The sequence below is a fragment of the Pithys albifrons genome, chromosome 27 (genome assembly GCF_047495875.1).
Source record: "Pithys albifrons albifrons isolate INPA30051 chromosome 27, PitAlb_v1, whole genome shotgun sequence".
NCBI classification, from domain to species: domain Eukaryota; kingdom Metazoa; phylum Chordata; class Aves; order Passeriformes; family Thamnophilidae; genus Pithys; species Pithys albifrons.
The window spans coordinates 3,507,161-3,519,213 of record NC_092484.1 but is presented as its reverse complement, the minus strand read 5'-3'; positions in this window follow the sequence as shown (position 1 = coordinate 3,519,213).

Genomic DNA, 12,053 nt, shown 5'->3' with positions numbered 1-12,053 from the left:
AACTAAGTCCAGGCTGGGCGTCTTTCTAGGACAGACTTGGAGTAGAAGATCCAAGGGGATCCCAGAGAGCTGCTCCCACCCCTGGATGGTCTCATTGCTGTGTTTGTGTCGTGGGAGTCTGGGGTGAACTTGCTCCTTGGTCATTCACAACTCCTTGAATGGACTGTGCAGTGGGAACTGAGTTCCCAGGCTGAAAAAACTCCCCAATTCCCCAGGGAACCTCAGTGAGAAGCAAGTGTTGACTTGCCCATCCCACTGGGAAGGGAAGTGCAGTGTCAGCTGGGAAGGTGGCAGAGATGGATTTCAGAACAAGAACCCACACAAGGGATGCCTGGTCTGTATATGAACATTTTTGAAAAGAATGAGTTTTCCCACCCCAAAACCTCTGGCATCCTTGGTGTGAGCAAAGCCTCCAAGCATCCCTGATACATCCTGTGCCACACAGGGAATAAATAACTGGGGAGGGGCATCATGAATCTGCATCTTCCCTGATTCATCAATAAATAGGTCATGAAGGGAGGTTGATTTCCTGGTGAGTCCTCCTGCCCAGCTCCTGCTAATGTTTACATCCTCCTGCCTGTGGTCAGAAGGGCCTGGGACACTGAGGATGCTGAGGATGCTGGAGATGCTGAGGATGCTGACATGGAAGTGGGTGGGATGAGGAGAGGAGGGTACCCAGGGAACACAGGGTGAAGCTTGTGGGCCTCAGGTGACAGTTACACAGAGAGACTCCCCTGTGCTGGGCCCTGCTGAGGGACCTCCAGTCCTGGGTCACTTTTGGGTCCCTCATGACCAGAAGGACACTGAGGGGCTGGAGCATGTCCAGGGAAGGGAATGGAGCTGGAGAAGGAGTTGGAGCACCAGGAGAGGCTGAGGGAGCTGGGGGGGCTCAGCCTGGAGAAAAGGAGGCTCAGGGGGGACCTTCTTGCTCTTTGCAACTCCCTGCCAGGAGGAGGGAGCTGGGGGAGCTCAGGCTCTGCTCCCAGAGAGCAATGGACAGGACAAGGGGAAATGGCCTCATGCTGTGCCAGGGGAGGTTTAGATTGGATATCAGGGACACTTTTTTCAGGGAAAGGTTGCAAAGCTCTGGAACAGCTTCCCAGGGCAGTGGTGGAGTCATCAGTCCTTGGAAATATTCAAACAGCTCATGGATGTGGGACTTGGGGACATGGTTTGGTGGTGAACATGGTGGTGGTGCTGAGGTGATGGTTGGACTTGGTGATCTTGGAGGTCTTTTCCAGCCTCAGCATTCTGTGATTCTAATCCTCCTGGTGTTTGAAACTTTTCTCTGAAAGCTTCACCCAAAGTTTTCAGACTTGCTACTCCTCTCCATCTGTGAGATCTCACACTTGACATCTCATCTTGCTTCCCTCTGGGAAGACCAGAGACAAGAGACATTTCTCAGGGGTCAGAACTGTCCTGTCCCCTTAGCTGGTCCCTTCTTGCTCCCTGGAACTGATGGCCTCTTGCAAGACCCCACATCCCAGGCAGCATCTCAGGCTTTGTGACACGAGACATGCTTTGATCTGGAGAGCCTGATCCTGTTTGTACCTCTGTCCTCCCTTGGGCAGGGTCTGAGGGTCACACTGAGACACCTGAGAGCAGAATCATAGAATCATGGAATGGTTTGGGTTGGAAAGGACCTTAAAGCCCATCTCATGCCACCCCTGCTCCATTCCAGGAGTCTGTGAATTTCTTCTAAGGGCTACCAGGGCCTGTATGAACCTTGTTTGCCTCCTCCTCTGGGGTTGGTTGGGGTGCACATGGGCACTGTTTATCTTTTGTGGTCTCCCAGTGTATTCCTTACAGGCTTGTAAATCTTCAGTGAGACTGATCCCATCTTCCCCCTGTGGAAATCACTGCACATTCCCAAAGTGCCCCAAGGTCTCTGGAACAAGTTGCCTTATCACAGAATCCCCAAATAGTTTGGGTTGAGAGGCACCTGAAAGCCCAACCAGTCCCACCCCCTGCCATGGGCAGAGACACCTTCCACCAGCCCAGGGTGCTCCAAGCCCCATCCAAGCTGAGGGAAGGCACAGGGGCTTTCACAGGGCCCAGCTGCCAGAGTTTTATAACTCTGTGCTCACAAACTGTGCTGGGGTAGAGTCAGTTCTGCTGCTGGTGCCATGAAAACAGGGAAACAGGGACTCTGGCAGGCAAGTTTGGGAGAATCCAATTGCTTAACTTGACTCTGCTCCTGCCTGCCTTGTCCTGTGGCACCTGGGGTGGAGGTTCCCACCTGAACTCCTGCTGACAAGAAACTGTTTATAAAACACCCTTGAGAGCAGCTGTGGTTCAGAGGCACGTGTGCTTATTTATATTTATGGCCTGGGCTGGTGTGGGGCTGTGCCTGTGGGCAGAGGGGCAGCAGCAGCCAGGGCAGGGAGGCTGAGGTGGCAGTGTTGGCATCCCACGTTCCCACTGCTGTTTGCTCAGCACTCTTGACTCAGAGCCCTGGGGTGGAAGGAGTCAAATGACTTTGCTCCATTCTCACATCAAGGCATGATGAGTTGGGAAGGGAAACCAGGCATTTTAGCTCATTGTTACCCTGCTGCATCACTCTGTCCTCCTGACATCACTCTGAAGCCTCCTGGACAGGCTCTGCCCCACTGCCACCTCCTTTGCTTCTGGTCCGTGCCTTCAGCTCCAGGGCTGCAATTCCGTGCTTGCAGGTATAAAAACACAGCCAGGTGACCCAGGAGCCTTGCTAATGCTGACCAGTTAGATAATCCCTCTCATTCATGGCTCCACAGGGCAGGAATCGTGTCCTCTGCTTGGCTGGGAAGCTGTTTAGCAAATCGTGGTCTGGAAGGAATAACAAGAGCAGCGGGAGACGTGCTAATGTTGGCTGTGCTTTGCACAGCAAATGGAAGCATTTGTCTCCATCGCTGCTGCAGAGCCCCCTGGGAGCAATGTACCTGCTCAGGCTCACAGCTGCAGAGCTGGGAATGTCTGTGTTCCCTCCCCAGGTAGGGCAGGGGCTCCAGGCAACCAAAACCACCAGCAGCAGCAGCAGCAGCAGCAGCAGCAGCAGCAAAACCAGCTGCACCCCACGCAAGGTGTGGCTTTGGAGCCTCAAGTGCCTGAACCACCTGCTCTTTACAACACCAGGGCCCTGCTCCTTGTGCAAGTCAGCCTCCACAGCAGCAGGGCACAAGCCTTGTCAGGCTCCAGAGGGTTGGTCTCGGGGTCCAGGAGAAATTCCCCACCAATCCATCATCATTGAGCAATCTCCCAGGCACTCTGTTTTCTTTACTCCAGGCAGGATGCCATTCCAGGCAACCCAAGAGGCTTTGTCAATCTGGCCACCTTGGGCTTGTTTTGAAATGCAGACAGGTTTGAAGCAAATGCCATAATTGCTAATGGTGACTGCAATCACAGGAGTAATTAAAGGACGTTCTCCCAGCACTGTCATCTGTCACATGCACCTCCAGCACGGCCCTGCGTGCACAGAGAGGCTTTGGCTTGTGTAACTCCCAGGGAGCTGCTGCATGTGCAGGACTGAGCAGAGGCTTTCCCCATTCTCCCCTCCTTGTAGATGACTATATGAGCTATCTGAATCAGGAGGGAGATAAAGCACCTTATTCTTGGCCCTGCTGTAACAGCACAACCAGGTATTTCTGAGCCACAAGGGCTGCCTGGAGCCCTGGGAGGTTTGGGGTTGAGCAGCCACACAGCAGGGAGGCACCTCCTGCCAGAGCAAAGCCCTGCACCCAGTGACTTGTCAACCTTTCTTGTTTCACAGAACCTGCACAGAGAATCAGACTCTTCTGAGTTGGAAGGGACCCACAAGGATCATCAAGTCCAACTCTTAAGTCAATGGTCCATACAGGGGATTGAACCCATGGCCCTGGCATTATTAGAACCAAGTTTTAACCAACTGAGCTGATCTCATGTTTATCTCAAGCTTTTAAAGGTTGTTTTTATGGTCATATTCTGGGGAATATAATTAGGTGCTGACTGAAAAAGTACCTTCCCTTAGAACTGGAGGGTCACAGAGTGGTTTGGGTTGGAAGGGACCTTAAAAGCCCATCTCATTCCACCCCCTGCCATGGGCAGGGACACCTCCAACCAGCCCAGGTTGCTCCAAGCTCTGTCCAGCCCGACCTCGGACACTTCCAGGGAAGGGGCATTTGCAGGAATGCTGCTCTGAAGAGATGTGCAAATGGAGGGGGATGAAGAGAGAGTTCCTGTGTGCTTGGGCAGAGCCCACAGTTGCCCTCACAGCTGGCAGGAGCTTGGCAGTGCCCTGCAGCCTGGCAGATGTGCTGTGCCATCGCAACCCTGCCCGGAGTGACGCAAAGCTTTGGCAGGAGACCCCGAGGGTTTGTGCAAGCTCTGTCAGAGACTTGACAGCAGAAACTGTGACAAACCCTGGGAACCAGAGACTTCTTCATGCAGGGCTGTCTCTGAGCACTCAATGGGGAGACCCTCTGCCCCTCTGTGCTCTCTGCTCCTCACTGGGCAGAGAGCAGGAGCTGCTGCCTCTGCTTCAGGAAGGGGAATTAGTGCCTCCTAAGCTCCTAGGAAGGCAGACCACAGGTTTGCCTCCTGCCCCATCTTCTGGTGGTCAGTGACTTCATACTTTCTTGGCTGGAGGTCCTGGATCACCATGTTTAACCAGTCAGCACTGGCCAATCCTGCCTTTAAAGGTCATTTTTATGGTCATATTCATTGACATCAAGGGTCTGTTTAATTAGGTGCTGGATGATAAAAGTACTTTCTCTTAGAATCACAGAATGGTTTGGATGGGAAAACACTTTAAAAATCATCCATCTCCACTCTCATGGACAGAGACACTTTCCACTATCCCAGGTTGCTCCAAGCCCCATCCAACCTGGCCTTGGACACTCCCAGGGATGAGGCAGCTACAGCTGCTCTGCCCAACCTGTGCCAGGGCCTGCCCACCCTCACAGGGAGGAATTTCTTCCCACTACTCCATCTAATCCTGCCCTCCAGCTGTTTAAAACCATTGACCCTCTTGCCTCCCTGCTGCCTGATGGTTGTGTGGGGAGCCCTGGAGTGGGAAATTATGTGGGGTTTTTCCCTGCTCCCATTCCCCAGGACTGTTCTCTGCATCTCCCTCCTCATCCCACCCTGCTCATTCCCACAGCACATCCCTGTTTTTCAGTTTCCCATCTCTGTTCAAAGGACCACATCCCACCCCTGGCACTTTAAACCTCTGTCTGCTCCCAAAATAAAAGGGAAACTGATAATTAACACAGTTTTTCTTTTGAAAACAGAAATTTGGTGTGAATGTTTGAAGGGCAGACAGAGGCATTTTTATAACAGGGACACGGTGAGACTTAGAAGGGTCACCTGGGAGAGTTTGCCACCTGAAATGGCAAAGCCTGGGAAGGGCACAGAGGTGCCCCCAGCAGCCACAGAGCAGCTCTGTCAGGAGTGTCCCACCAGCTTCACTCTTGCTTTGGTGCCAGGAACCATGAGGAAAACCCTCTCCATCCTCCTGCACCCACTGCCTGGCACAAACCTCCCTCTTGTGTCCACAAGCAGGAGGGATCCCTCCCAGCAGAGCATCCCCTGTGATTCCAGCACCATCCCAGCAGAGAACCAGCAACATTTGTGTCTCCTGTGAGCTGTGAACAGCCTCTGTCTGTGTGTCCAGGGCAGTGCCACAGCTCAGCTCCCTGCACAGCTAAACATGGTCCTGTCAAGCCCACGTGGCTCTCCTGCAGTTCCTATTCCTGGTGGGCTCAGGGCAGAGCTGGATTCATCCCTGGAGACATTCCCTGCTCTCTGCACACTCTGTAGGAAGCTCCTGGTGCCATTTGCAGGGTTGTGCCAGCACTGATCTATTGGCAAGAGCATGCCCTTCGTGCCCTTCATGCCCTTCATACTCTTCTGCCAGGGCTGCCCCAGGGACACAGGGAGTCCCCAAACATGGAATCACAGAATTGCTGAGGCTGGAAAAGCCCTCAGGGCACTGAGTCCAACTGCCCACCCAGCACTGCCAAGCCCACCACCAAACCTTGCCCCAGGTGCCACATCCACACAGTCTGTGAACAGTTCCAGGGATGGTGATCCCACCACTTGTCAGGGCAACTTATTCCAATACCTGAACACTCTTTCCATGAAAGATTTTTTCTTAATTCCCAATTTAAACCTCCCCTGGTATAACTTGATGAGCAACCAGGCAACTGATGGGCCAAACTCTGGGGAGGAGATGTTTGGGAAGGCACATTCCATTGAAGATCCATCCCTTCCTGCACCAGCCCTGGCCTGCAGAGACATTTCCTTTATTCATTTAATAACTTCCCATTTCTTGACTACACTGTTAGTCTTTTAATTCCTGCCTTTCCCTGGAGGAACTAAAACCCATCTCTAACCAACAAAACCGACTAATCCTGAGCACTCAGAGTCTTCAGGCAACTCAGAAGCAAACCTGAAGGGCCCAAAATAACCCCTGGCTGGTGCAACTCACTGGATTTCCTGCTTGCATCAGGACTGAGCTTGGCTCCAAAAGGGCTTCAGGGTGTCAAATCAGCCCTGAGTGTTTCCAACTGATCCAGCCACCCCATCCCAGCACCAAAGGCACACAGGGGGGCGAGGGGACACCATGAGAGCAGAGCAGGGGTTGCAGGAGGGAGCCCTCAGGGCTCTCCCATGCTCTGTGTCACTCTGGAGCTGTTTCCCAAGCCCAGCTGGACCCTGAGCAGCACCTGCCTGCCAGGGACTGTGCCCACACCCTCGGAGGGAGGGCAGAGGGTTGCACAAGGCTGGTGGCAGAGGAGGAGGCTGCTCTGGGAACCCACCCTCCAGCCTGGGTCCTTGCCTGTCTCCCCTGTTTGTTGAGACTGGAAGGCTGGAGTGGGAACTGGGAGCAGGAGCCATCCCACCCACAGTGTGCCTCTCCCTGTGGCACCTGTGGGGCTGTTTCCCAAAGACTGTTGTTTCCCAAATCTCATTTCCATGTCCTGAAATGTCACTGCAGGCGGTGAGAGGAGCACAGCATTTCCCTCACACTCTGGAATTGCAGAGGTGATGAGTAGAAACTCCAGTTTGTCCAGGGATGCTCCTATTGTGGTGTTTCTCCTGCAGAAAAGCCCCAGAATATTAGCACAAATCAGGGGTAAATGCAACTCTGACCACCACAACAAACCAAGAAATCCTGATTTTTCCTACCTGTTCACAGAAATTCTCCAGGCAAGACACACAGGAACAGGATTTTTGAGCCTGGAAGCAGAAGTTTGCAGTGTTGGAGCTGGGAGGTGACCAGGTGTGGAAGGTCAGGCCAGAGAAGGGAAAAATCCTCAGGGTTCCCCCACCCATGGCCTCACTGCACAGAAGAGCCATGAGCTGGCTGAGACCTGATGCAGTCAAAGCACAATCCATGAATCAGGAAAGTGGTGCAGGGACAGGACAAGGTCTTGGTGATATTCCAAGGAGGAGCTGGGTGTTGTATAAAATACCCACCCACAGCAGCCTGTGAGCATTGTAAAAAAACCCCACATATTTTTGAGATGCAAACCAAAAAGTGGTGCCATTTGAGAATCCTACAGGCAGATTTTGTGCCTGTTTGCCTGTGTGTGCTGCAATCCTTCTGGACTGAAGTGCCCCCAGCAGCTCCTGGAGGGGTGGGGGGTATCCATGGGGTCCCTGGGGATGCCCATCCCAGAGGCTGCAGCATCATTTAACCCTAATCAGGGGTGCATCTTGAGCCCTGAGGAACCTGAGAGCCATTTCCCAACAGTGTTCATGCCTGTCATAAGCTCTTTGGGACAGGTTTTCTCTGTGGTCCCTTTGGGTGTTGGGATCCAAAATCCTTCTGCTGTGCAAACCAGGAATTGCCACGATGGTTGTTCCTGGTGTTATTCTCGGTGTGGCTGAGCTGGGACACACTGCACAGCTGGTAAAAACAGTAATTAATTTTTGCCAAGTTTTGCAAACAGCCTGGGAGGTGCTGGGACAGCTGGAGGTGGCAACACCTCATGAGGGGTGAAGTGGGTACAGTGCCCACCTGGTAAAAGGCACCCTTGTCTTCCCAAATCCCACCCCAGGTACATCCTGCTGTCTCTCTCTCCTCTCCCTGGAGCTGGATCCATCCCTACCCTTCTTTCCAAAGCACTAAATGCAATGGGTATGATGCTGAATGATCTGATGGGAGAAGCTGGGCCCTGGCTCTGCCAGGGTGATGGTGGATCCATCCCTTCCCTGCTCACTGCCCTGGTGGAAAGACGGAATAGGGATCTGCAGGGAGGCTCCAGATCTGCTTTGAGGTTGGGACTGGGGGTTGTTTTATGGCTGTGTCGAATAAGGATGGCAGAATCCACAGCTAATTACTGCAGGGCAGATCTAATTACTGCAGGACATGGAGACAGAGGTTGAACATGGGTTGGTGTTTGCCCAGGTGGTCGAGATTTAGAGAATGGATTGGATTAGAAAAGACCTCTGAGATCATCAAGTCCAACCCTTGGTCCAACTCCAGTCCCTTTACCAGATCATGGCACTCAGTGCCACGGCCAAGCTCAGCTGAAAAACCTCCAGGGATGGGGAATCCACCCCCTCTCTGGGCAGCCCATTCCAATCCCTGAGCACTCTCTCTGTACAGAAGTGTGGCATCCTGGCCTGGGTCAGGAACAGCGTGGCCACAGGACCGGGGCAGTGACTGGCCCTGTCCTGGCACTGCTGAGACACCTCCAGTCCTTGGGGCAGCTCTGGGCCACTCAGGTCAAGGACACTGAGGGGCTGGAGCATGTCCAGGGAAGGGAATGGAGCTGGGAAGGGGCTGGAGCACCAGAAGTGGCTGAGGAAGCTGGGGGGGCTCAGCCTGAAGAAAAAGAGGCTCAGGGGGGACCTTCTGACTCTGCAATCCCTGCCAGGAGGGGGGAGCCGGGGGGATCGGGCTCTGCTCCAGGGCACAGGGACAGGAGGAGAGGGAACAGCCTCCAGTTGTACCAGGGAAGGTTTAGATCGGATATTAGGGAAAGTTCTTCACTGAAAAGGTGGTCAGGCATTGGAAAGGGCAGTGTTGGAGTCACCATGCCTGCAGTGTTCCAAAAACATGTGGCTGTGGCACTCAGAGACATGGTTAGTGGTGAACACGGTGGTTCTGGGTTAACGATAATCCCCCCTCCCGCCCCCCATCTCCAGGGTGCCCCCTGGACCCTCCGGGACCCTCCGGGACCCGCCTCGACCCCCGGCCGGACCCGCGCCCCCGATGGCCGGGCCGGTGCTGCCACCTGCGGGCAACGAGAGCGCGGTGCAACGGGAGAGAGGGGACAGGGGAAGCGGGGGGATCAGGGATGGGGGGCTCGGGGATGGGGGGACAGGGGGAGCGGGGAGGGGGGATCGGGTATGGGGGGACAGAGGGAGCGGGAATGGGGGGATCGGGGATGGGGGAACGGGGATGGGGGGACAGGGGGAGCGGGGAGGGGGGAACAGGGGGATCGAGGATGGGGGAACGGGGATGGGGGAATCGGGGATGGGGGGACAGGGGGAGCGGGGATGGGGGGACAGGGGGATCGGGGATGGGGGAATCGGGTATGGGGGGACAGAGGGAGCGGGAATGGGGGGACAGGGGGAGCGGGGAGGGGGGATCGGGGATGGGGGAACAGGGGGAGCGGGGATGGGGGAATCGGGGATGGGGGGACAGGGGGAGCGGGGAGGGGGGAACAGGGGGATCGAGGATGGGGGAACGGGGATGGGGGAATCGGGGATGGGGGGACAGGGGGAACGGGGATGGGGGGACAGGGGGATCGGGGATGGGGGGACAGGGGGATCGGGGATGGGGGAATCGGGTATGGGGGGACAGAGGGAGCGGGAATGGGGGGACAGGGGGAGCGGGGAGGGGGGATCGGGGATGGGGGAACTGGGGGAGCGGGGATGGGGGAATCGGGTATTAGGGGACAGAGGGAGCGGGAATGGAGGAACAGGGGGATCGGGGATGGGGGGATCGGGAATGTGGGGACAGGAGTAGTGGGGATGGGGGGACAGGGGGGGTCAGGGGTGCGGGGTTCGAGGATGGAGGGACAAGGGGTGCGAATATGGGGGGATCGGGTGTGGGGGACAGGGGAGCGGGGATGGGGGAAAGGGGGATGGCGTGTGGGAGGAAAGGGGATTGGATATGGGGGGAAATGAAGATTGGGATAATGAGGGGAAAAGGGGGATTGGGGTACAGAGAAAGAGGGCACTGAGGTGTGGGGGGGCAGGGGTATCAGGTATGAGGGGAAAGGGGGTCTGGGATGTGGGGGGAGAGGGGGCAATTGGGATATGAAGGGAAAAGGGGGATTGGGGCATGGAGGGACAGGGGCATTGGGATACATGGGGAGAGGAGGGGGAAAGGGGGATTGAGGAATGGGGGGAAAGAGGGGATTGAGGTACCTGGGGAAGAGAGGGATTGGGATATGGGGGGAAAAGGAGGGACTGGAGTAGAGGAGGAGTGGAAGGGACCTTCCTTACAGGGGAAATTAGGGATCAGGGTATGGGGGGTTGGGGGAATCAGGGTGAGGTGAGAGGGGGGGATTGGGGTACATGGAGAGGGGGGATTGGGGTACATGGAGAGGGAGGATCAGGGTATAGGGGGAAAGGAGGGATTGGGATACAGAGGAAAGCAGGGGTGAGAGTGTGGGGGGAAAGTGGGGATTGGAATATTAGGGGAAAGGGGGATATAGGGGTTCAGGGGGAGAGGTGGGGTCAGAGTACAGGGGCACAGGGGGGACCCAAGGAATGGGGAAAAGCAAGATGGGAGAAGGGAGGAAAGGGAGAACCTGCAATACGGGGGGAGAGGGGACCTGGGGGACCACAAGAGTTTTAAATCCCCAATTTCCACCAGAGAAAGGAATAAACAGAAATCATGAGGGTTGCAGGTAGGTGATATTTAATGTCCCCTCCAACCCAAACCACCCTGTTTGTACCTCTGTCATCCCTTGGGCAGGGTCTGAGGGTCACACTGAGACACCTGAGAGCAGAATCATAGAATCATGGAATGGTTTGGGTTGGAAAGGACCTTAAAGCCCATCTCATGCCACCCCTGCTCCATTCCAGGAGTCTATGAATTTCTTCTAAGGGCTACCAGAGCCTGTATGAACCTTGTTTGCCTCCTCCTCTGGGGTTGGTTGGGGTGCACATGGGCACTGTTTATCTTTTGTGGTCTCCCAGTGTATTCCTTACAGGCTTGTAAATCTTCAGTGAGACTGATCCCATCTTCCCCCTGTGGAAATCACTGCACATTCCCAAAGTGCCCCAAGGTCTCTGGAACAAGTTGCCTTATCACAGAATCCCCAAATAGTTTGGGTTGGGAGGGACCTGAAAGCCCAACCAGTCCCACCCCCTGCCATGGGCAGAGACACCTTCCACCAGCCCAGGTTGCTCCTTTGATCCAACCTGGCCTTGGGCACTGCCAGGGATGGGGCAGCCACAGCTACTCTGGGCAACCTGTGCCAGGGCCTGCCCACTCTCACATGGAATAACTTCTCCCCAATATCCATCTATCAATGACCTCTGGCTGTGGGAAGCCATTCCCCCTTATCCTGTCACTCCTGAGTGTCCCCAGTCCCTCTCCAGCTCTCCTGGAGCCCCTCAAGGCATTGGAAGGGGCTCTCAGGTCTCCCTGGAGCCTTCTCTTCTCCAGGTGAACCCCCCCCAGCTCTCCCAACCTGGCTCCAGAGCAGAGGGGCTCCAGCCCTGGGAACATCTCCGTGGCCTCCTCTGGACTCATTCCAAGAATTCCACATCCTTCCTGTGCTGGAGACCCCAGAGCTGGAGGCAGCATTGCAGGTGGGGTCTCACCACAGTGGGGCAGAGGGGCAGAATTCCCTCCCTTCTTGCCCTGCTGGTCCCACTGCTTTTGGTGCTGCCCAGGATGTGGTGGGGCAGCTCAGCCAAGCAGGAGCTCCTGCTTGCTGGGGGCTTGGAGCAGAACCTCTTGCAGCTGATTTAACGTGCAGCTGGAGCCCAATATATCCTAGAAAATCTGCTTGCTGAGGTCCTACAGCCATCAGGAGGTCTGAAGGGATGTTATCCCACTGTGAGGACAGGAAGGTACAGCCTGGCGAGCAGGTCCTTGTGGCACAGACAGGATCCACCCGGAGGAG